This window comes from Magnolia sinica, chromosome 11 (genome assembly GCF_029962835.1).
Source record: "Magnolia sinica isolate HGM2019 chromosome 11, MsV1, whole genome shotgun sequence".
Taxonomy (NCBI): domain Eukaryota; kingdom Viridiplantae; phylum Streptophyta; class Magnoliopsida; order Magnoliales; family Magnoliaceae; genus Magnolia; species Magnolia sinica.
In genome coordinates, this window is record NC_080583.1 from 27802038 (window position 1) to 27828720 (window position 26683).

The window sequence follows — 26683 nt, forward strand, 5'->3', positions numbered from 1 at the left end:
CTATCGCAGACCTGCGGTTCCACAGCAGGCGCGATCCGGAAGAAGCGGCAATACCGCAGGACGTTCGGTGATCAAGATCTGAATCATGGACATGATCCAGACCGTTCAAAGCCATCCCAGGGGACCATCGTTCAAGCTCAATGAGTCTGAATGGCTCGGATCCAGCCTATGAGACAGCCATGGACCGACAATGCTGGAAAAACGTGAGTCAGTTTCCATGTTCTGCCTAAACAGAGTCACGCACGTTGCTCCATAAAGTGAGTTGGTTCTCCGACTCCAGCAAGATCTCCAGCCTACCAACTTTCCTGCATATAAAAGAACGAGAATAGAGGGAGAGAGGGGATTCAAGTTGGATATCAGATCTGGAGGTGAGCGTGGAGCAGGGAGAGTATATCTGTTAGAGTTTTCTTTTATTCTTATGAGATCTAGCCTAATCATGGTTGGCTAAACCTCTTAGCTAGGGCTAAGAGGTGAAGCTTGTAGCGTGATGAGAAGACTTTTTGCTTGTGACTTTGTTTAGATTAAACTGATGTTGATTTTAGTTTAATTAAGGGAATATTTTTAGTTTTTAATGGTCTGTTGTGACTAAAATTACAATGGGTCTGCGATAGCTTTGAGCATGATCCTCTCCTTTTTATGTTTATGACATCAGGAAGCCCTGTTGTTCACCATCGTCTCCTGGGCATGGTCGGATGACGGTACCCTTCCTAACCTTCATACATTATTGATTGGTTGGTAATTAGTTTAATTTTGTTGTTTACTTTGTCTCCTGGGCATGGTTTGGTGATGGAATCCATTATAATTCATATACCTTTCATCTCTTAAAAACTATGTCAAAAGAAGTTCAGTCTTAATTTCCATGGTTACACTCTTCAACTGGATGAAGATGGGACTCTAAGTCCAGCTGAGTTCTAGAAGCAGGCATAAGATGTCCCTGATCTTTACAAGTGGATCCTCTGAATCCCTAGTTTCCTACCTCTGAATTCCTTAAGTTTTAAATGAATATTTCACCATTATTCCTTCAATTCTATTCGATTTAGATTACATCTTAGTCTGGTTCTAGTTCTACTTAGTTTCAGATTACGTACAGGTTTCAGTCCCTTGGGATTTGACCTCGGTCTCATCGAGTTTATTACTACATCACAACCCTATACTTGGGGTGTGAACAAGTTTTTAGCGCCGTTGCCGGGGATTGACAGTTACGTTTTTCTAAGATTAACTAGTTTAGGATTAGTTTAAGATTAAGATTTTCTAATTTTAGGTTAGAATTTTTTCTGTTTTTAGAAACTAATCTATTTTCCTATTTTGTAGGATCTCGACATAAACTTCTAATTTGGTAAACCCTTTCTAACTTCTCTACTTTTTCTATTTTTAGAATTAGGATTTTAGTTTTAGAAACTTTCTTATTCTAGGTTTCTTTTTTTAGAAACCAACTTTCTATTTTATTTTTTTTAGAAATTTTCTATTTCTAGGCTTTCATTTATTTTCGAAAGTTTTTCCCTTTTTAGAAACTAACCCAACTTTCCCGTTTTGTAGGATTCTGAGATAGGTTTCTAAATTGGTAATTTCTTTCTTAATTTCTTCCATGTTATTTCTAGATTAGGATTTGTTTTCTTTTTTTTTTTAGCAAGTTTCTAATTCTAACTCTTTTAGAATCTAACTTTGTTTCCTAATTTATTTTTAGAATTTTTCTACTTGTAGACTTTTTATTTAAAAACTAACTTTCATATTTTGTAGGCTTTTAAGACAGAAATTTCTAATTTGATTTTTAACTTAGGGACTCCAATTTAGTAACTTCTTTCCAACCCTCTCTTTCTTTCTAGATTTTCTTTTCCTTTCTTAGGATTAGGTTTCAAATTTGATTGAGGGCTACGAGTGTTTCATGCCCAAGTGGGCCCGTGACAACACTTGATGTCTCTTGACTGAAGGAGGATTGGTGGAGGGGTTAACTATCCATCGCAGGTCTAGACACCACTCGAAATCCCCTGAGTTAATTGAAGTGATGGCTGAAAACCAACCTCTTCTACCCCAACCTAGGGTGGAGGACATTCAGGATGAGAATGAGGTGCATCAAGCCCCCCCGCCTCGTACTTTATGAGATTATTTACAACCAGCAGGGGTGAGTACGCCCTCATGCATGATTTTTCCTGAAAATACAGGACATATGGACATCAAGCTAGGGTTTATCCAAGTCCTTCCTAAGTTTCATGGGCTTGAATCTAAAGAACCATATCTACATTTGAAAGAGTTTGATGAGATCATAGCCACTTTATATTTTCAAAATGTGTCTGAGGACACAGTCAAGCTGAAACTCTTTCCTTTTTCCTTGAAGGAGAAGGCTAAAATGTGGTTACATTCACTGCGTCCTAGATCCATTGGCACATGGAATGATATGCAAAGGGAATTTATAAAGAAATTTTTTCCACATCATAAAACGATTACCCTTAGAAAAGTAATCATGAACTTCACCCAAAAGGAGGATGAAACATTTTACCAATGTTGGGAAAGGTTCAAGGATTTGGTCAGTTCATGCCCACAATACGGCTTTGAAACGTGGTGGATTACAAATTTTTTTTACGATGGACTGACATCTTCGATGCGCTAAATGGTCGAGACAATGTGTAATGGAGAATTTATTAATAAAAATGTCGATGAGGTATGGGATTAACTCGATAGTCTTGCTGAAAAAACACAATCATGGGACTATTACCCAAAATCGAACACGACGTCTAGGCCGACTCAATCTAAGGAGAAAGGTGGATTGTATCTCTTGAAAGAGGAGGATGATCTCAAGTATAAAGTGACTATGCTCATAAGAAAATTTGAGGCCATGGAAGGAAAGAAGAATAAGGTTAATGAAAGTGTTTGCGGCATCTGTGATTGCAACATTCATATAACTGAAAATTATCCTATAATACCTGCCTTTCGAGAAGTGTTGAATGAATAATCCAATGCCGTAAATACTTATCAAAGACCTTTCAATGGACCGACCTCTAATACGTACAATCCTAGTCGGAAAAATCATCCAAACTTCAGTCAAAGGAATAGACAAACTGCTACCCCTCAAGGTTTCTTCAATCAAATTCCAAATCAAGGGAAACCTCAAGAGGATCCAGTTCAAAAACATATTCGAGAACAAGAGCTACTTAATCAAAATTTGGCACAAGCGTTTCATGATATCCACACAGCATTAGGAACACTTGCGTCATATATTCAAAGGATAGAGTCACAATTAACAAGTGGAGGGAAGGGGATGCTTCCTGCTCAACCTCTCTCCAATCCCAAACCGCAATATGAAATAAGTGACCCTAGCTCTTCAAATCAAATGGAGCACGGTAAATCCATCACCACTCTTAGGAGTGGGAAGATCATTGATAAAACCCTTCCGGTTAGGCCCGAAAAGCCTTAAGAATCAGAAGAGGACAACAATGATAGACCTAGTGATGCCCCACAAAAATTAGAACCGGAACTTCTAGAAAAGCCAGTTGCTCCATTTCTCCAACGGTTGGTCGCACCAAAACCTCTCTCTAACTCTCAGGATATCCTAGAGGTGTTGAAACAAGTGAAAGTCAACATGTCGTAAAACAAATACCTTCATATGCCAAATTCCTGAAAGACTTATGCATGACCAAACGACGGCAAAGTATTCAAAGAAAATCTTCTTGACTGAGAAAGTGAGTGCCATCCTGAAGTAAGACGTGCCGCAGAAATTCAAAGATCCCGGTAGCCTAACCATATCATGTGTAATCGGGGACTATCGAATTGATCACGCACTTCTTGACTTACGAGTGAGCGTCAATCTGATTCCCTACTCGGTATACAAACAGGTAGGTTTGGGTGAATTAAAATTCACCCTAACCACACTACAACTTGCTGATCGCTCTGTTCGTGTACCAGGAGGGATAATTGAGGATGTGTTGGTCTAAATTGATAGATTTTACTACCTTGTAGATTTTATCATCCTGGACACCGAACCCATCAACAACATGAGCACTCAGATTTCCGTCATTCTTGGTCACCCATTCCTTGCCACTTCAAATGCAAGTATCAATTGCAGGAATGGTGTCATGACTATGTCTTTTGGGAATATGACGTTGGAGTCAAACATCTTTTTCAATAATGGCAGAAACTTAGAGGATGATGACGATTTTCACGACATTAACATGATTGACTCTTTCGTGGAAGATACAACACCTCTGACCTTATCCTCTGACCCTCTAGAGACGTGCCTGGCCCACTCCCATGATTTTGATGATGACATAATTAGGGAGACATGTGTCTTGCTTGATACTGCATCGGTACTTAAAGTTAACTAGTGGAGGCCACAATTTGAAGAATTACCACAAACTGATATAGTGCCTCTACCATCTAACCTCAAGCCACCGAATCTTGACCTAAAACCTTTGCCCGCTGATTTGAAATATGCATATTTAGGTCAAGATGAGACATACCCAGTGGTGATCTCTGCCCATCTAAAGAAAGAACAGGAGAGTATGCTCATATCTACTCTCATTGAGCATAAGTGAGCCCTTGGATGGACGATAGCGGACCTCAAGGGAATCGACCCCTCGATTTGTACTCACCGCATATATCTTGAGGATAATGCGAAGACCGCTTGACAATCACAATATAGACTAAATCTAAACATGAAGGAAGTGGTTAAGGCCGAGGTTCTTAAACTATTGGATGTGGGTATCATATACCCCATATCCGATAGTCAATGGGTGAGTCCAACTCAGGTGGTTCCTAAGAAGTCCGGGATCACCATCGTAGCTAATGCCAATAATGAACTCGTGCCAACTAGAGTTACTACTGGTTGGAGAATGTGCATTAACTACAGGAAGCTGAATACCGTCACGAGGAAGGACCACTTTCCTTTGCCCTTCATTGATCAAATCTTGGACAGGCTAGCTGGTCATTCTTATTACTATTTTCTTGACGAGTATTCAGGCTACAATCAGATTGAAATCGCCCCTGAGGATTGGGAAAAGACCACATTTACATGTCCCTACGGCACCATTGCCTACAGAAGGATTCCATTCAGATTATGTAATGCCCCTGCCACCTTTCAGCGATGTATGATGAGTATCTTTTCTGACATGGTGGGAAAATATCTAGAGGTCTTCATGGACGATTTCTCTGTTTTCGGTTCATCTTTCAGCGAGTGCTTAGAGAGTCTTACATGTGTGTTGAAAAGATGTGAAGAAAAGAACTTGGTACTTAATTGGGAAAAGTGTCATTTCATGGTTCATAAGGGAATTGTTCTTGGACATATTATCTCATCCAAAGGAATCGTGGTGGATAAGGAAAAAATTGATCTTGTCTCTAACCTACCTCCACCCAAGAATATACGGGACATGCAATCCTTCTTAGGACACGCTGGGTTTTACAGAAGATTCATAAAGGACTTTAGTCTCATCTCTCATCCTTTATGTAATTTACTTCAAAAGGATGCACCATACGAGTGGACTGAGCCATGTCAGGAAGCTTTCACTAAGCTTAAGGGTATGTTGACTAGTGCACCCATCATACAACCACCCGACTGGGGCATTCCTTTTGAACTTATGTGCGACGCATCTGATTATGCTCTTGAGGCGGTTCTAGGCCAGAGAAAAGATAAGAAACCCTACGTTATTCATTATGCGAGTAAGACTTTAAATCCTGCCCAAGTGAACTACTCGACTACGGAAAAGGAACTCTTGGCCGTAGTGTTCGCTTTGGACAAATTTCGGTCCTACTTGATCAGATCCAAGATCATTATTTACACTGATCACATGGCGCTCAAGTATCTTCTGTCTAAGAATGATGCTAAGCCCCGCCTGATACGATGGATCCTCCTACTCCAGGAATTTGTCCTAGAAATAAAAGATAAAAAGGGATTAGAGAACGTAGTGGCTGACCATCTTTCTCGCCTTAATCCCTCAGATTCCCTTAAAACGACACATATCAATGACATGTTCCCTGATGAACAATTGTTCAGAGTCTCCCATTCACCTTGGTTCGCTGATATTGCTAAATATCTTGCCACAGGTTCCATACCAACACATTGGACTGCGTAAGATAAGAAGAAATTTTTCACCGAGGTGCACAACTTTTTCTGAAATGATCCATATTTATTTAAATATTGTCCAAACTAAATCTTAAGGAGATGTGTGTCAGACGTTGAGCATCAGAGTGTCATCTCTTTCTTTAACTCACAGGCCTGTGGTGCTCACTTTTCTGCCAAAAAGACCACAGCCAAGATTTTGCAGTGTGGCTTTTACTGGCCCATTATGTTCAGCGACACTCATGAGTTTTACAAAGCTTGTGAGCGTTGTCAAAAATTGGGAGCGTTGTCCGATTAAAATATGATGCCCTTAAATCTCATTCTTATCATCGAGGCATTTGATTGCTGGGGCATTGATTTCATGGGACCATTCCCCTAATCTTTTGAAAATTTATATATTTTGCTCACTGTAGACTATGTCACTAAATGGGTTGAAGCGATTCTGTGTCGGGATAATGACCATCGCACAATCATTAAATGTCTAAAAGAGAAATCCTTTCCCGATTCGGAACGCCTCGAGCTATCATTAGTGATGAGAGCTCACACTTTTGTAATAGGCCATTCGAGAGTTTAATGAAGAAATATGGTATCTCTCATAAGGTGAGCACCCCATATCACCCACAGACAAGTGGGCAAGTTGAGATTTCCAATAGGGAGATCAAACACATTTTGGAGAAAATGGCTAACCCTGACCGTAAGGATTAGTCAATTCAATTGACCGATGCCTTATGGGCTTACCGTACTATATTTAAAACCCCTATTGGAATGTCTCCCTTTAGACTTGTCTATGGAAAGGCTTGCCACTTGCCTGTGGAGTTGGAACATAGAGCCTACTGGGCAATCAAAAAATTGAATTTCAATCTGGACAACGCTGGCTCGCTACGCAAACTTCAGTTGAATGAACTCGAAGAAATCCGGAACGACGCATACGAGAACTCGAGAATTTACAAGGACAGGATGAAGGCGTTTCATGACCAACGTATTCTACGGAAATCATTCACACTTGGTCCGAAAGTCCTTTTGTATAATTCTCGATTACATCTCTTTCTAGGTAAGCTTCGATCTCATTGGACTGGTTCTTACATTGTGGTCACTGCGTATCCTCATGGGGCCATTGAGATAAGAGATCCTGATAATGGCAAGGAGTTTAAAGTAAATGGACATCGCTTAAAGCCATTTGTCAAGAAATTTGATTCAGAGGACATGTCCATACCTCTTACTGGTCCTGTTTACCTGGATTGATCTCCTAGTCTAATGGAGGTATAGGTAGGTTTCTTATTTTCATAGGACTAGGGTAGTTTGCTTTATGCTGTTCTAAGTTAATTTACTTTCTACATTGTTTTAGAATAGTTTTCTGTTGTTGGTTTCTCTCTTGTGCTGACTTGCTTTTATACTGAGATCTTTGTGTAAAAGCTTCTTGAATCCTTCGTCCAGGTACAATCTTTCCATCACTTCTCATTTACTTTCATTGTCTCATGTACATTGCGAGCATATCTTTTACATTGAGGACAATGTAGATTTTTAGTTGGGGGTGGGAGATTAGGTTACCTAATCAGTGTTTTCTTGGTCTTGAGCAAAAATTGTGAAAAATTTTAAATTTTTCTAGAATTTCTTGTAAATTTGATGTGATTTTGGCAGCCATCTAGGGCAATTAGAATTTCAAGATACATGATGTTGGTAATTTATGACTCTTAGATTCAGTATCTGTTAGACTTCACAGTTAAGTTTGCATTGTTAATCCATGATTAAAAGTTTTAAATATTGATTGAGTCATGATTTCACATGCCACATCTCGCTTACATATGAAGGTTTCAGTTCGAAATTAAAGGGTTAACTTGGTAATCACTAATTAAGCACAAAAGGGACCAACCTGTGAAGTTCTACCATCATGTTTATAAAGAAGAATTGAAAGGATTGGGCAAAAGGTCTTCATCATAGGTTTGCTCCCTACAGGTGAAGGTTTGATCCCCCAAGGTTGACATAAAAAAATTTATTAGGCGACTGGTCTTTACCATAGGTCTGCTCCCTATAGGTAAGGATTTGATTTCCCTTCTTGGCATTACTATTAATGAAAAAAATCAAAAGTTGAAAAAATGATTTGTAAGGCAAGTTTTGGTTATCATGAATTCTCTTGTTGATTACCAATGACATCCTGAAATAGAGAAGTGAATTTTAATGATGGTAAGTCGGGATTAAAGTATACACCCATGGAACTCAATGTTTAGATTTTTTTTTCTAATTGATGGATTAATACTTTGTACTTGACTATGAAGTTTACCGTGCGCTTGAGTACAAGAGAAAGTAATACCTAACATTCATGAATCTTAGAATTCTCGTATCTGGATTATTTTGCAAAATTCACACGAGTACATTGAAATTATCCTGTAGTTCTCAACTTATTTTTCGCATACTTTGCTCGGGACTAGCAAGATGCTGGTTGGGGGTTGTGTTAAGGGTCAAATATTGCATATCAGACCCAGTTATTGCCTAGATTTATGAACAAGATACTGTTTAACAGCCCGATTTACTTGTGTTTGTGTTGCAAGGTGACTTTACGAGCATGGACTGAAAAAGGGAGCTGAAAGCATGGATTTAATGCTCTAATGACACCAAAGAAAAGGAACGGACCCCAAGGGACCAAGATCGACGGAATTACACACCAGAGATCCAAGAAATCGAGAAACTGAAGCTCAAGTGGCCCGAAATTGGTCTAAAATGTAAGATCACAGGGTTCCCACCATCTGTTCAGTTCAAAACTTCATATATGGCCTGATGACGATAAATGAACTGTACATGTCAAATTTTATCCCTTGGATCCCTGTAAAAGTGGCCCAACGGTCAGATCAGCCTATGAATTATCACTTTGGGGCCCACCTGATCTTTGGATATGCTTCAACTTTAGTATCAACCCCTTAAATTAGATGATACAACAGATGGATGGTGTAGATTTCACATACACATCATTGTGGGCCTTACAACATGTCATTTGCACCACATTTATCCGTGCACTCGTTGTGCACCGTGAGTCCAAAGACGGCCAACACGTCTTTGACCGCAAATCCCAACCAGATTCACATTCCTCCTCTGCGTACTGCAAAACGCTCAAACAGAGCACTACGCATCATCTCTATGGACCACCATATGGACCCATCAGCTCAATCCAAGCCATCCATTAGATGCATATGACGGTCCTAACCAAGATCTTGTGGTTCTTGGTCTAAAATATTCCAGACAAAGATTGCAAATGCACTGAACGGCAAAGTCTTTACCGAAAAATCAATCAGGTGGGCTGCGCCAATGAAAATTTAAACTGTCCATATCCAAATGGTTTTTTTGAAGAGAACGCAATGGACGTAGTGGATTTCCTATAAAAATCCGATTGTGGGCCCACCAACTATCGCAGACTTGCGATTCCGCAGCAGGCGTGATCCGGAAGAAGCCGGCAATACCACAGGCCGTTCGGTGATCAAGATCCGAATCATGGACATGATCCAGACCGTTCAAAGCCATCCCAGGGGACCACCGTTCAAGCTCAAGGAGTCTGAATGGCTCGGATCCAGCCTATGAGACAGCCATGGACCGACAATGCTGGAAAAACGTGAGTCGATTTTCACGTTCTGCCTAAACATAGTCACGCACGTTGCTGCGTAAAGTGAGTCGGTTCTCCGACTCCAGCAAGATCTCCAGCCTACCAACTTCCCTGCATATAAAAGAACGAGAATAGAGGGAGAGAGGGGATTCAAGTTGGATATCAGATCTGGACGTGAGCGTGGAGCAGGGAGAGTATATCTGTTAGAGTTTTCTTTTATTCTTATGAGATCTAGCCTAATCATGGTTGGCTAAACCTCTTAGCTAGGGCTAGGAGGTGAAGCTTGTAGCGTGATGAGGAGACTTTTTGCTTGTGCCTTTGTTTAGATTGAACTAATGTTGATTTTAGTTTAATAAAGGGAATGTTTTTAGTTTTTAATGGTCTGTTGTGACTAAAATTACAATGAGTCTGCGATAGCTTTGAGCATGTTCCTCTCCTTTTTATGTTTATGACGTCAGGAAGCCCTGTTGTTCACCATCGTCTCATTAGCATGATCGGATGACAGTACCCTTCCTAACCTTCATATATTGTTGATTGGTTGGTAATTAGTTTAATTATGTTGTTTACTTTGTCTCCTGGGCATGGTTTGGTGATGAATCCATTCTAATTCATATACATTTCATCTCTTGAAAACTATGTCAAAAGAAGTTCAGTCTTGATTTACATGGTTACACTCTTCAACTGGATGAAGATGGGACTTTAAGTTCAGCTGAGTTCTTGAAGCAGGCATAAGATCTCCTTGATCATTACAAGTGGATCCTCTGAATCCCTAGTTTCCTACCTCTGAATTCCTTAAGTTTTAAATTAATATTTCACCATTACTCCTTCAATTCTATTCGATTTAGATTACATCTTAGTCTGGTTCTAGTTCTACTTAGTTTCAGATTACGTACAGGTTTCAGTCCCTTAGGATTCAACCTCGGTCTCACCGAGTTTATTACTACATCTCAACCCTATACTTAGGGTGTGAACACTGCAAAGGGCTCGTCACCTTATCAGTGCAGGCCTAGTATACTCTTATTGCTACGTAAGGGCTCGTCGCCTCTACGCAGTCTTAGTGTACGCTCGAGGTCACTACAAAGGGCTCGTCACCTTATCAGTGTAGGTCGACAGCTCGAATACAGTGTCCCATACCACCGTATTCTGCTCACAAGTCTGGGTTGCTCACTAGTCACTACAGGGAGGCTCGTCACCCCAGCGTAAGCCGACAGCTCGACCACGGTGTCCCATACCAACATACCCGGCTCATGAGTCTTAGCAGATCGAGGTATCAAGGTTTAAAAGGGTTTTCACTAGTGAGTTTGGTACCTTAGATTCAAGCTGTAGCATCCATACATGGTGAACATAAATCAGATCAATCAGGTTACTTGATGAGCTCGACTGGTACGAGCGCACGTTAAGTTGATCGACATGAAGTGCAAAAACACTCCATGTGGCCTAACCACTGCTGACATCCCAAGTACGGCTCAGATTCATCGATCACGTCCTATGTAGCGAAATTAACCTCAGTCACCTATTCAATGCCCGTTACCAATTACCTAGACTATTCCATAGTCCCAAACATATTCAATTATAACAGATAATCATACAAGCTAATAAGAACAGTAATGGATCAACAATTCCAATCATACTAACATATGAGCATTTGATGGATTTCAACTTAAACATGAATTCACACATATGTAGTTCCTATGTAAAACAGACAAAGAATGTAAGTTACATGGAGAAAATTATACACATCGTCAAGATAGTTGAGAATCTCTTCTCAACGCCCATATAACGTACAATTTATTACACACTTGTTCATTCAGACATTTCTACAAACACTTAGACTACATATTCCAACATACATGACGTATGTTGGTGATAGCACATCTTAGGGCAAATCCTTTCGCCAAGGAGTTGTTATACATACAACTAGCATAAACATACAACAATTAATCATGGCAAACACACGTTCAAATTCCATACGTATTTCTACATATACATGGAATACACTAAACTCAATATAGTTCATATATATCAGAAACGCGATACAAACATCACATTTGGCATGTGAAATTGCACCCACATCAGTAATAAACCATTAACCGACATTAAAAGCCTTGAAAACCATAACCTATACGTTTATAGTCTACACCTTTCGCCGGTAGACTCGTAACGAACTCAGTTTTAAAGCTAAGTCTTTATCTACGGCAGATTGGCAATCTATAGCATAAATTAGGTTAGCTATTTCATAACTTACACTATCTGAAACCCTAAAACAGATTAGGGTTAGGTTTTTTTACCTAAGAACGAAATCGGAATCACCTGTATAGCGATACAGGAGTGGCAGTTGAGTGCGTGGAGTAGCGGGATCAAATCCCAGGAAGAATCTCCAACTCTCACTCTCACTTTCTCTCTTTTCTCCTCTTTTCTCTTCTCTCTCCTTAGGTTTGTAAAATTCATATGGCATATGAGAGGGAGTGTTTAAGGTCCTTATATAGGCCCAAGTTTGATGGGAATGGCCCCAGGGCTAAGGTATACTTAGGTTATATCTAAATACGGACCGTTTCGGTCCAACGGAGCACTTCTGGTGGCCCCTTTTCCATGTGCGGTCGAACTTAAGCTCCCTGACCATGAATCTAGGTCAAGCTGAGTTTTTGTTCTGATCAGATTTACAGATCAGCCATGGCGGACCAGTTTCAGTTCAACGGTCACGGTCACTCGATCAGGGCCACAAGTACATCGACATGTGTGGGACATTTCTCCTGATCCGATGGTGTATTTGGGTCAGATTCTGACAGTCTGAATCCTTATATTTGGCCCGCAAGCGACATGACTCAGATTACTTAAATTCAGATTTTTATTTCTAAATATTTTCACGTTTCTCACACACTTTGCTCCAAGCTCAACTTGTGAATTTGTAGACATAATTAAGGCTTGATTTCTGAGGGGGTTGTCAAGTCCAGTAATACGGTCATATCCGTATAGTTTCGGGGTAATCGGACTTTCGACGTGCGATTTAAGTCCGATACGGAGTTTCGGTGTGCTCCCGAGAGCAACCGGGTTTAAGGATGGATTTTAGATTTCAGGGTAATGTAGCGTCAATGATTCTGCACGTTTTTGGTCTTGCAGATCATATTTAAAGCGATTAGTGCTAATTTCAGAAGCACTTTAGTTTAGCACTTGCTAATATTAACCTAATTTCTAAAAGGTTTTGGTCCTGGGTGATTTCTGCTTGAGGTGGTACTCGGGTCTTTGTACGGGTTCTTTCGAGACGTTACAAGTAGATATGGGCCCCACAAAGCCGTTGGAGGTAATTAATTGTAACGACCTTGGAAATTTTGTGCTAATATTTCCTTAAGTAGTTATTTTTGGGGTAATTAGCGCTATACTCGATTGCTTGTGAAATTCGTATCAATCACTTTAGATTGTATCTGCATGGCTTAAAACTTGTAGATTAGTTAGCGCTACGTTACTCTGAAATCTGAGATCCATCGCTAAATCCAGTTGTTCTGGGGATTTTTTGAAAGATCTGAATCAGACGTGGACCGCGCGCGAAAGTCCGATAGCGATGATCTTAGGCTGTTGCGGTCACCAAGTTGGGCTTGACCATCACCTCAAAAATCAAGTCAATGTGATGTTCTGGGTCAATTTGTTTGAGCTCGGAGTGAAGAGTGTGAGAACGGTTGGAATTTAATAAGTTTTTATGAAATCTGAGTCGTGTCGCTTGCGCGACGATTTTAAGCTATCTGACCATTGGATTCTGACCCAATTTTACCCTCTGATCAGGAAAGGTGGCCCAGGCATATCCTAGTGCTTGTGGACCTGATCGAGATTCCGTGACCGTTGAATTGAGTGTGGTCCGCCACGGCTGATCTGAAGAGCCGGTCGGTATGAAAACTCAGCTTGACCTAGATCCATGGTCAATGAGCTTAAGTCCGACCTTTCGTAGTTATAGGCCCACTAGAAGTGCTTCGTTGGATCGAGAGAGGCATGCTTTGGTTATAACCTAAGTATACCTTGTCCCTGGGGTTATTTCCATCAAAGTTAGGCCTATTTATAGTCCTTAAACCCTAGCTCTCTTTTCCATACGAATTTTCTCTAACCCTAGCTTGGAAAGAGAGTGGAAAAGAGAGAGATAGTGAGAGAGAAGTTGGTGAATCATCTTGGATTCTTTCTTGTTCTTCTTCATCTTTGAACCTTCACTTTGAATCGTTATTCTGACGGTTCTGAGTTCATCTTGGGGTAAGTTAACCTAACCCTAATCTGTGTTAGAGCTTAGATTAGTCTTAGTGTTGTTGTATCTCATTTCTATCATTGTTTTAGGGTATTCTATCGCCGTTGACGAAGACAACTCGTCTAAATCAGTTCGGTGTTTCTTTCTTTGCTTAAGGTGCGGACTTTAAGTGTATAGGTTATGGTTTTCAAGGCTTTTAATCCCAGTTAATGATTTATTCTTGTTATGGATGAGATTTCGCATGCCAAATGTTGTGTTTACGTTGCTTTCCTGATATGCATGCGTTATATTGAGATTTGTGTATTCTATGTGTATGTATAAAGTACCGTATATGTATAAAATATGCACCTGTGGTTGCCATGATTATTTGTCATGTATGCATGCTAGATGCATGTATGACAACTCCTTGGTAAAAGGAATTGTCAAAATGCATGTATTTCAACATACGTCATGTATGTTGTTCCATGTATGCTAAGTGTTTGTAGAAATGCATGAATGATCTAAAGTGTAATTTATTACACTAATTGCGGGCGTTGAGAAGTGATTCTCAACACTCCTATTGATGTGCATGATTTCCTTTATGCAAGTTACATTCCATGTTATTTAAATTCAAGCATTTCATATGCTTACATTTATGTTAAGTTGATATTCTTCAAGTGCTTATGTACCATGATTTAAGTTGTTGTTCCATTACTGTTTTACATTCCATATGAATATCTGTTGTAGTGTAAGGTGTGTGGGACTATGCATTGGTCCAGGAAATCGGTAATCTGCCTTATGATCGTGGCTGAGGTTGCTTTCGCCACGTAGGATGTATTAGACGAACCCGAGTCGTATTAGAGTTGTCGGCAGTGGTTTGGCCACGCGGAGTGTTTGCGCACTCTATGTCGCTCAACCCAACGTGCGCTCGTGCTAGTCGAGTTCGTCAAGTAACCCGATTGTCCGGTGTATGTTCACCATGTATGGACGCTACTACTTGAATCTAGGATACCGAACTTACCAGTGAAATCCTAATAACCATGGTACCTTGATCCGCTAAGACTCATGAGCTGGACATGGTGGTATGGGACACCGTGGTCGAGCTGTCGGCCTACGCTGGGGTGACGAGCCTCCCCGTAGTGACCAGTGAGCAACTAAACTCGTGAGCCGATTATGGTAGTATGGGACACTATATTCATGCTGTCGGCCTACATTGATTGGTGACGAGCCCTTTGTAGTGACCTTGAGCATGCCTGGATACCGCATTGAGGTGACGAGCCTTAGTGTAGTAGGAAAGGTATGAAAGGCGTGCATTGATTGGTGACGAGCCCTTTGCTACGACCTCAAATATATGATCGTATGAGATGTCTAGGATTGACGACCCTAGTATGGATCACTCTTTGGATGGTGATATGAGGAAGGTATCTTAGCTTCCCAATCCTACTGTATGAAATGGACTAATAACAACTTGGTAATCATATCCATGCACTGCATTTACATGTGCTTTGTAGATGTGGCGCACTTTGAGGCGATGTCATGCGTAACGTAAGATGAAGACGCTGAGGGTGTACACATGAGGGCACGCATCATATTGCATACATCCTTGCATTAACAAGAGTACTTAGGATTTATTTAATTGTTCTGTTTTATCATTACTGTTTGATTGAACTGATAACATGTTAATCAGTGCCTTATTGTTCCACTGAGTTGATCACTCACTCCCATGTTTCTGGGGTGGTGTTAAACACCCACCAGACTCTGTCTTAGGTTCTGATGTTGTAGATGTGGATGCGACTTCTGAGGCAGAGCGGGAGATGGATGATGATGAGGCTGCTTTCTCTTATATGCAATTTTCAGACGGGTTCTAGCGAGCCTTGGTCTGATGCGCGGGATTATGGGATTATTTTTGGGAACTTAAATGATGTAACTTGATACTTATAATTTTGTTAAATAGCACTTTCATACGACCTGGCTTGTATATATACTTCAGGGATTTACACTTGTACACATATTTTTCTATAAGTCTTCCGCTTGCTTTATTCACTTATCCCTGAATCATATCTGTGTTTTGGCTTAATCTATTTCATGTTTTATGCACTAGTATAGTCAACATACATCCATCATTAAATATGTTGCATAAGTGATGTTTTGGAACTCGGGAGCTGAGTTATGCTCGACCCCTGAATTTCAGGGCATTACATTAATGGAGCATAGGGCTAAATGATTTAATTTCAGGGTATTTAATACTTAAACATCTCTCACTCCCACAAAATCCAATAGCTGAGAGAGGAAGAGAGAGAGAGAGGAGAGAGAGAAAAAGGAAAGAGAGAGAAGGAGAGAGAGAGGAGAGAGAGTGGTGTGTGGTGCTTGTGGTGCTTGGGGACTGAAATTCCCTACACCTATGGCCCTCTATTGCTGGGAATTCCGACCCGATCGCCGTAGGAACAAACCCCATTCGGTCTAAGGTAAGATTCAGACTCCAATCCATCCCTCTTTAGCCTCTAACCACATGCATGTACCTTACCACAACTCTATGTAATGCAGGGTCCCGGCACATTGAGTTTGCGGACCCGGCGACATTAGGATGATTGCAAAGGCTTCCGATCAACAATAGGTGTGAAACATTACCTTTAAGGCCGATTATCTTGCCTAGCGTAGATTGTAGTGAATGTGTATGGTGTATTGTCCTTGCATGTTGTTGGATTTTTTGACTGTTTAATTTGGACTATAGACTTGGGATTTCTCAAAAATGTGGGAAGGGGTTTAGGCCCCGAACACCCCCGAATGTGTGGAATGCTGGCTTGCATGCTTGATTAGGGTGTAAGCATTTAATTTTCCCAAATGTTGCCGAACTATTGTTGAACCTTGTTGCATGTAAAATATGCTAGGCATAGAAGGGGTGAATCATTGTCAAATTGTTGAATTGTTGAATTAGTTGAACTTGATTCCCGCTACATCGCTGAATTATATGATTCATGCCGGTACATGTGAAATTTAATTGTTATGAATGCGTGTATGGCTGTCCATCTTGTTAAACTGTTGGAATATGTTGAACATGGTCCTCATGATTTGGTGGAGATTGGTATATTGTTGTCCATATGCTTAGAATACTGAATTATGCTTATCATTTGTGAAATTATTCCTGAATTTGTTGAATTTATGTTATCTGTCTGTGAACATGTCCCCTCATGGATTGGCTGATCAACTGGAATTATCTAGGCAATCTTCATTAGATTAGCCCATGGGTAAGTTTGGCCCGACTAGTTAAACCATAAATTGTTGGTCATAGTTGGACTACACAAGACGCCGTTCTCAGGCCGTTCTATCTATGGTTCAGCTTGTGGGGGCATATTAGCTCATAAATCAGTCATCCTTATAAGTTAACCATGGTTGTACACGCCTGTATAAACCCGAGGTACCCTGAGACCCTTGCACCCACTGTTTATTATAATTTACGGCCCACAAGACTCATGATTCGGGGATGGTTGTATGGGACAATATGCCTGTGCTGTCAACCTATGCTGGGGTGACAACCTCCCCTTAGTGATTGCGAGTAGGACTTAAAGTCCCAATTACTTTCGTCTAAGCTTAAAAAATATGGGATTGACGAACCCACGTGGGCTAAAGATCGCGAGAGTCATACAACCATGGCCTTCGAGCTACGCGATCGGATTAGGGCAATGTTTCTGACAAGGGTATTTCAGTTTCTTTAACCCGCTGGATGAATGAACCTAAGTAATCAACTTGGCTAACATTTATATGACATTGCATTATCTATTGTGGCGATTCAGCAGTCGAGGTCGCACTGAGGGAGTGTTGGTCATTGCGATCATTAGATGTTGTCGCTTGAGGAAGTGTTGGTGGTGAGAGGCATGCATCACATCATTAAACCATGCATTGCATTAACCAAGATTACCTAGGATTCTACGACATATGTTGTTCACTAAATTTACTCATATGCATGATAATTTGTGTAACTTATCACTAATGGTACCACTGAGTTAGCTACTCACTCCCACTCTGGGACGGTGTTCTAAAACACCAACCAGAATCTGGCATAGATGCAGGAACACTGGATCGGGACGCACTGGAAGATGTCGGTGTGGACGATGAAGAGGAGCAGGTATACTTCGAGACTTTTGGCGAACCTTACTAGTTTGGTGGATGACTGCAGGATTGGGACAGGGCCCTAATCTTTTTAGAGAGTGATGTGAGGATGGGACTGGGTCCCTGGTAGATGACATTTTGGATATTTGGATTGATGTTGGATATTTTATTTTATTAGTAACACTTGAACTTTCTAATTGGTTTAAATGCTAAGATATGCTTGGTTTAATTCTCCATTGCCCATAGAATATATAATATTCATATGCATTTGAGGCCCATTAAGGCACACTGGCACTCGAAAATTCAGGAGCCGAGCTCCTACTCAGCCCCTGAAATTTGGGGCGCTACAAAGACCTAGAGAAATTGGGCTTCGTGTGCACCGTATGTACGTATAGACATACAAGAGAGAGATGGAGAGGGGAGTTAGAGAGATACAAAGAAAGGTCTAGGGAGACGTCTCCCACTGGGAGATGTCATCTCTCAGCACTTCAACACTTGCAACTTATAAACCAATATCTTCATGCTTGTATGATGCCATGAAAACCTTGCTCGACTATCAACAATAAGAGAAAAAAATAATCAAATTTCTTATGAGACTAAATGATTCCTATGTTGCAATTCAAGGTTAAATCCTTTTCATGGATTCGCTCTCACCGATTAACAATTTATTTATTTTTACTTACACTCCAAGAAGAACGAAAGCGTGAAGTTGTCATTCTGCCCACACCTCCCATTGTAGCAATTTCCTTTATTGCAAAAATTGATCTTATAAATCTATTCATTCCCATAATAAGCGTGGTGCACAAAAAATGAGCCAAAATTCTCAAAACTAACAATGTGAGCGGCCGACTTACACCCATTACGGCTGGGTAGGACACAAAATTGATAAATGTTATGTTGTTCATGGCTACCCACCAAGACATCACCTTCACAAAGAAGGTAAACACATCTTTGCTAACCAAGCTATGTGAATGACGCAAGCTAGGGATAAGCAATAGGTTGATTCGTCACCATCAAGTTTACCATTTACACCTGACCAATGTCATCAATTCTTTGCTCTCATCAACATGAGTAACTAATTGCACATGGCTCATTTCACGCCCCAAATCCAGTTTTCGGAGCTCATTTGCTGTAGACCAAATTTGATGCTTACTGCCTCCATGGTTCCCCGATTTCGACTCCTGGCTTATGCCAAGTTCCGAAAATAGAATCCCACAAGGATGAATTTCATTATATGTGTGTGTGTGTGTGTGTGTGTGTGTGTGTGTGTGTGTGTGTGTGTGTATATATGTGTGTAAAGAGGTATAAACACAATGTACCACATACTAGGACATCTTCACATATAACCATTATAAAGAGTTTTCAAAGTGTAATTAAAATTCTAAAAGATCAGTCATGTAATCCAGTCGTACTACTGATGTCATCTAACTTAACATTTACATTAAACAACATGCTAAGTTTTTTTTTTGAAGTTTAGTAGAGCACGTGTATATATGCACAATGTGGTGACAGATATATTGCATCAACATATCAATATCAGAGTAAGCCAAAATGAGGGAAGTCAATCATATAATTAGCCATACCAATACTATACAATATATGTACTATGAGATAATGTGAGCAAAGCATGTTATCACAGTAGACTTAATACCAAAATACAAGAGCGCATACTGAATAATTGAGTATGGTGCTTATTATCATGCACCGGGAGGGGTCTCGCATCCAGGGCTACAACACATTTTAGTCTCATACCTAACATGTGAAGTAATTCCAGGATGATAGACTCATAATCTCGAATAGTCCTATACGTATTAGGGATCGTGGTCTATGATTGTACGTCACTTAGATTGTATTTATGCATCTACAATCCTAAGTATATGAATGTCAAATATGATGTAATGGATGAATGCTATATGCAATGCATCATGTCAATCCTGATGTCTAATCCACATTTCAATACGGTTCTCATTTGGACATCGCCAGGGTCTCGTTCACTTCTGATAATGGTTGCGGCCCCATCACACGCATTACTAAGCAAGTAAAGGAGACCTTGCCATTTGCCTAATTAGTGATATGCCAAAATTCACTTGACTCATCAATAACGAACTCATTTCGAAGTTGGTCAGACTTAACCTAGCATATAACTCTCTTCACTCAAGCGGGTAAGGTCACACCCCCTTCCAACCAACCCCAACACAATGGAAGAGACGACCTACTAGTATACGACACTCATGCCCTTATGATTCCACTTGGTCTATACATTGGAGCATTCTATTATCTTATGGTTCAGGGTCTTTCACCCGTGAACATCCTTAATGCCCAATATGCTACAACAAAATTTCTGGTGTCCATTCTCACAACCGTCAACTATTATAATCCTATGGTGGCTACAACCCTGATGTCTCTAGGGTGTGCTTACAAATGCACTATGCAAATGTGTGCATGCTAGAGTACATAATCTGAGTCATGCAACCATGTCATGCAAATCCTACATACATAGTAGGCGGCCCCATCTCATGTAGCTCTCCTAAAAAGTCCTAATCATAGGGTATCAATACAGCTTTGTCGCACATAGGTAAGCCAACACCCATTGTATGAGTACTAACCTCAATCCTATGGCATACCTTATGATACATTCATATCCATAATGAGGCATAGAAATGACAAGTAGAAGCATATGAATAAGTATGATACGCATTACACTAGGCATATTATCAGTGTCGACCTTATCCAGCCAGGTCTACTAGCTTCTTGCCAATCATGGCACCTACCTACGTATTCTAATTAACGTATACAGTGCCAAGTGCACATTATAGTGCTCAATATAAAGAGAGCAAGAGCCGTACGACGGTTCAATTGGATGTTTATGTGGCATGGTCCACTTAAGACTTGCATCAGCTCATCATTAGGTCTGAAAGATGATCTAGCAACAGATATACTGCATAAATAAAACATATACATCAAGGTGGAATCCACTTGGGACAGCCTGAATAAACACTTGCATCATGGTGGGGTCCACAGTGAGCCCCACGGATAGGTTAGGTGACAAATGAACATTACAGTAAACCCTTTGGAATTTTTCAATAGTAGGTACTCAATCACCACTATTTTCCAAGTGTGGCACATTGTTTTCGTTAGCACAAACCACCTAAGGGTCAAGTTGGGCACATTTTGGGCTCATAGTCTAAAATGATCAGATGAAATAGATGAATGGCGTGGATTAAACTTATACATATGTTAGGTCCCGCTGCCAAATAGACAGCATGGACAAAATACAACATCACGATGGGCGTCCATGGTGCTCATGGCCCCCAGAAAGTTTTGTGTCGAGATGATATATATTTGTGATTTCCCTTCATCCTGGGCACATGGCCAATAAACAACATGTTAGCTCCAAGTAGCTCGAAATAGAGGAGAATTGTCCCTCCACATAGTAGAAGAAGAAATTATACATCGGTACCGACCATCTTTTACAACCTATTATTGGTGGCCCACTTTTCATTAAGAACATCTTCCAAATCATCCTATCTGTCAAATTTCAGTACTTTTTACTATGAATTTTGATCTCTACAGTCATTTTGAAGTGGATGATCATCGGATGGCTAGAATCACCTGATCAATTTTATTTTTAATTCACCACCTACTGTGAGACCCACTAGATGAACGGCCTAAAATGATAGGTATCCCTGTCACTTGTTTGGTAGACATTGATGAATGCTTGTTGTTACTAAATAAGGAAATAACAGCTTAATTATCGCAAAATATTCTTAATGGTTTCGGGATATGCTCCAGTACACGCAAACCAGAGAAGAAACGTTGTAACCACAATGCTTGATTAGATGCCTTAAGTAATTAATTATGCTTCTATGGTGGATGAGGTTGTAGTTGACTGTTTCATGCTTTTCCAAGATTTAATCTCACAACCAACATGAAGATGTAGCCTGAGGTAGACTTCTTAGTATCAACGCAGCCAGCATAATGTACATCTGAGTATCTAACCTACTCCAAATGGTTAGATCCCCTGCAGGTGAGTCCGAAGTTCTTTATTCTTTGTAAATAGTATAATACTATCTTTGCAGCTATATAATGTTGCGTTCCTGGATTAGATATATACATGCCCAATATTCTAACAACAAAGGCAATATTTGGCCGCGTACAGACTTGAGCATACTTGATGCTCCCTACTACTGACGTGTACGAAAATTCTTTCATTCGATTCTTTTCCAAATCATTCTTTGGACACTAAAATAGGCCAAATTTGTCACCCTTCACAATGGGCGACTGTTCGGAAGTATAATTTTACATATCATATCTTTCGAGTACCCTGGTAATATAGGCCCTCTGTAACAGGCTGAGCAGTCCAAGTGATCTGTCACAGTGAATCTTAATGCCGATGACATAAGAGGCGTCACCAAAATCTTTCATTTCAAATCTTTGAGATAAAAATTTCTTAGTGTTGCTTAACATTCTCATATCACTGCTAACCAACAGAATGTTGGCCATCAACATACAAAATCATCATAACGAACTTACTCCCACTGATTTTAATGTAGATATATTCATCTGCAGTGTTTTCTACAAAACCATACGAGGAAATTACTTCATGAAACTGTAGGTACCACTGTCGCGATACCTGTTTTAACCCATAGATGGATTTCTTTAGTTTGCAAAACAAATGTTCTGAGTCATTAGCCATTGAGAAATGCAATGTTTACATCCATCTGATGTAACTTTAAGTTCGTATGAGCTACAAGAGCTATTGTAATCCTGAATGAGTCTTTCTTAGATACTGGAGAGAAAGTCTCCTTAAAGTCAATGCCCTCACATTGGTTAAAACCCTTAGCAATAATTCTGGCTTTATATCTATCGACATTACCCTTGGAGTATCACTCAGTTTTAAATATCCATTTACAACCAATCATCCTTATTCCAATCGGTAATTCAACAAGATCCCATACTTTATTGTCCCTCATGAATTTTAACTTATCTTTTATGGCATCAAACCAATGAGAAGGATTAGCACTTTGTTTGACTTGTGTAAAGGATTAAGGTTCTTTTTCCACTCATATGTCAAAATCGTGCTCCTGTAAGTATACGATGTAGTCATCTCGATTTACAGGCCTTCTTTTTCTTTCAAATCTTCTTAGTGATTCATCTTATTGGGTGTGATTTTGATTTTCTTCATCAATGGTTTGTACATGAGGTTCTACGTGGTGTTCTGCAGTGACTGCAGGATCAACTGCATCATTAATATCCGCGTGATCTTAAATGACTATGATTGGAGTCATAATCCTTCGTTCCTCAAATATAAAATTTCTAATGTTCGTACTCTCACTGTTTTCAGTGTCCTTAATGAATCTCGCATTTTCAGTCTCAACAATCCCGATAGAGTGGGAAGGATAGTAGAATTGATTGTCTTTTGATCTTTCTGGATATCTAATGAAGAAACAACTTACAGTTCTAAGATCAAGCTTCTTTCCATGCAGGTTATAATTATTTAGCCTCAGCAGGACAATCGCAAACATTTAGATATCAGAGACTTGGTTTTCTCCTATTCACAACTCAAAAGGAGTTTTGTATACCGCTTTATTGGGAACCTATTAAGTATATGAACTACGGTTTTGATCGCATCATTCCACAAAGATTTTGGAAATGTCAAATTGCTAACCATGCTTCGCACCATATCCATAAGGGTGCAATTACATCTTTCAGTCGTACCATTCTGCTCTAGAGTACTAGGCATAACGTACTAGGCGAAATGCCACAATCCTGTAGATATCTAGCGAATGGCCATGGATTGTGACTTAATTCGTCATATCTGCCATAGTATTCACCACCACGGTCAGATCTGACAACTTTAATCTTTTTATCGAGTTGGTTTTCAACTCCGACCTTATAGATTTTAAAAGTGTCAAGGGCATCTGATTTCTCATTGATAAGGTAGAGATACCCGAAACGAGAGTAGTCATTTATAAAGGTAATAAAATATGTGTTCACTCCATGAAGCTGTAGGGAATGGTCCACAAATGTCTGTATGTATCACCTCTAAGAGACCTACACTCCTTATTGCACCTTTCTTTCTAGTTTTGGTCTATTTTCCTTTTATGCAATCAATACACACTTTAGAGTCAGAGAAGTCTAGAGTATGTAGAATTCCTTCTCGCACAAGTTTGTCCAATGTCTCACGAGATATATGACATAGTCGCTTGTGCCACAACATGGAGAAATTCTCATAGTCTAGCCTTCGCTTGGATCCTACTTTTTTTCCATACAAGTCATTAACATTATAGACGTGTGAGGCAATCAAGTCTAGCCGGTATAGGTTATTCACCATAAAGTATGTGCCAACTTTAATCGAATTAAGGTAAATACTAAATCCTTCATTCTCAAATTGGGATGAATATCTTAATTTATCCAAACGAGAAATAGAGACTAGATTGTACCTTATAGAAGGCACACAAAATGTATCTACCAAATCCAATAAACAAACATACTCTAACCTAAGCTTATAGACTCCAATTGCTTCTACGTTGACTTTAACACCATTGCCTATGTATACTGAGTGTTTGTTGAGACTCAAATAATGCATAATTTTCTCCATTTATATCTTGGTTTTATGAACATTAATCAGCTTAATGTTCTATTTTACTCATGTATATGTTGCAAGATGAATTTAAGAGCTTGGATTGAAAAAAGGTGCTAAAAGCATGGATTTGATGCTCAAGAATCACCAACGCAAGGGATGGATCTTAGGAGACCAAGATTAAAGAATTCACATATCAAAGATCTAAAAACACCAAGTGAGGAATTAAGAGAATTGAAGATTTGAAGTAAAGAATTCTAAAATCGTCCTGAAAAAGTGTATTCTGAAACTTTGAAGTATATTTTGAGAAACTGCGCAGTGTGAAGTCTATTCTAACAAACTGTGCACTGTGAAGTCTATTTTGAGAAAGTGAGTAAATTTGAGGCCGTTTCTAGAGTTTTTCAACTTTGTACGAAAGTTGGAGTTCCTCATTTATAAATAGGGCTTTACAGGGCTTTCCTAAGCATCATTCAAAGCATTCAAGAGCAAGATTTAGGGTTTTTAGAGGGTTTTTAATTTTATTTAAGTTTTATAAATTATTTTTTTCTTTTAGATCTTTTCTATTTGCATTTATTTCTTTCTTGTTGCTTTCTTACTCTATTCTAGTTACGTTTTTCTAAGTTCCTTCTAGCCCAAGTTAGAAGGAAAGCACATTGGTTTAATATTTTCATAGTTATGATGATTGATTATTTTAATGATAAGAAGAATGGTGTATGCATGTTATCGATTGTTTAAGTTTAGTTTTGATCCTAATGTGAGATCCATATGTTTTCATCATATGAGATCCACATTGATGGATAGGCTTACCCTGAATCAATCAGATTTCCTAGATAGGAGAGGTTCTCAACCTGCTACATTTCTTTGATTCATTATCTCATTAATATTGAATTCTTAAAATCACTGGCACTTGAGAATATATATCAATGGTGCAAATCCATGATTTTCTAATCTTTTATATCAATTATTTAAAATATTTAAACTGTTTTATTTTCCGATTAGGCTAACCATAGTGCTCAGATCCTAATTGTGTTATCCAAGTCATCATGATTTTGGAACATTAACCTATGTGTAGAACTTTGAAGCTAGGGTGTTGTTTTAATTCAGTTAAATTACATCCATTCAAAACTCCTAAAATCAAATCATCAGTTTAGTTTTTTGATTACTTAGTTTGTTTTACATTTGATTTTCTTATTCTCACAATTCATCTCCTTATGGGATCAACCCTGTATTCATGGGATATTACTTACGAACCTCTGCACTTGGAGGCAAGCAATCAGTATTCTACATTAGTTGGTGGCCTGGTTTGTAGTAAGTCGTATATAGAAGTATATATGTGAATAGTGGTTTCCGAATCTATCCACCAAGAATTCACCGACACATTAGTTAGATTAGATTTAAAACAAACTAGAACCGAATTATTACCCTTCTTTATGAGTCATTCCTTATACTTTACGTAGTCTTTCTTTTGATGGCCCAGCTTCTTGTAAAAGAAGCAATTATCCCCTTTAGTCCGCTTGCGACTAGATTCATTCCCAGGTCACTTTTTAACTGGAGAACCTGAAGGACGAGGTGCTGAGGATCCCTCGTTAGAACTGTGTTTCCTTTTTTTTCTGTTTCTATTATGTTCAGGTACATGTCCTAAGGTTACAAGATCAAAATTCTGACTGATGGTTCAGAATTTTCTAGAGTAATATCCAAATGTAACCATCCCAGAACTGTCTCTATGGACTCTATTTATTGAACATAATCAGATCCGGTTAAGATGGGAACTAGATGCGTTTGAGTTGAAATTTTAACCGGTTGTAAAATATACTCACATTAGCAAATTGTTTTATATAGAACAATTCATGAATAAAACTAAATATCAGGCAAAAATTAATCAATTCAATCGCTAAGGGAGGCATCAACTGAATCATCTAAGATCGATGAAGATGGGCCCAACCATCACATCCTGGTGAGGATCTATTACATCATCATCATTCCTCCTGTGGGTGGTAATAATAATATGTCAGTAATCCTCCTGAACATGAAGCTAAATGATGTCAATTATGTAAAGCTGAGACACTTAACACCTGTGGGTAAGATGAGTCTTTCAACCTTACATTACCACCATCATTTACTTCACCCGCTCATGTGACTGTCAAACGATAATCGTCT

General features: G+C 39.4%; 1 non-coding gene across 1 annotated transcript; it reads right to left on the minus strand.

The window, feature by feature from the left end:
- Positions 1–2440: 2440 nt before the first annotated feature.
- On the minus strand, positions 2441–2547 carry LOC131219757 (small nucleolar RNA R71). Its single transcript, XR_009158402.1, has one exon. It is a non-coding gene; the product is annotated as a small nucleolar RNA R71 (small nucleolar RNA).
- Between the last annotated feature and the right edge of the window lie 24136 nt (positions 2548–26683).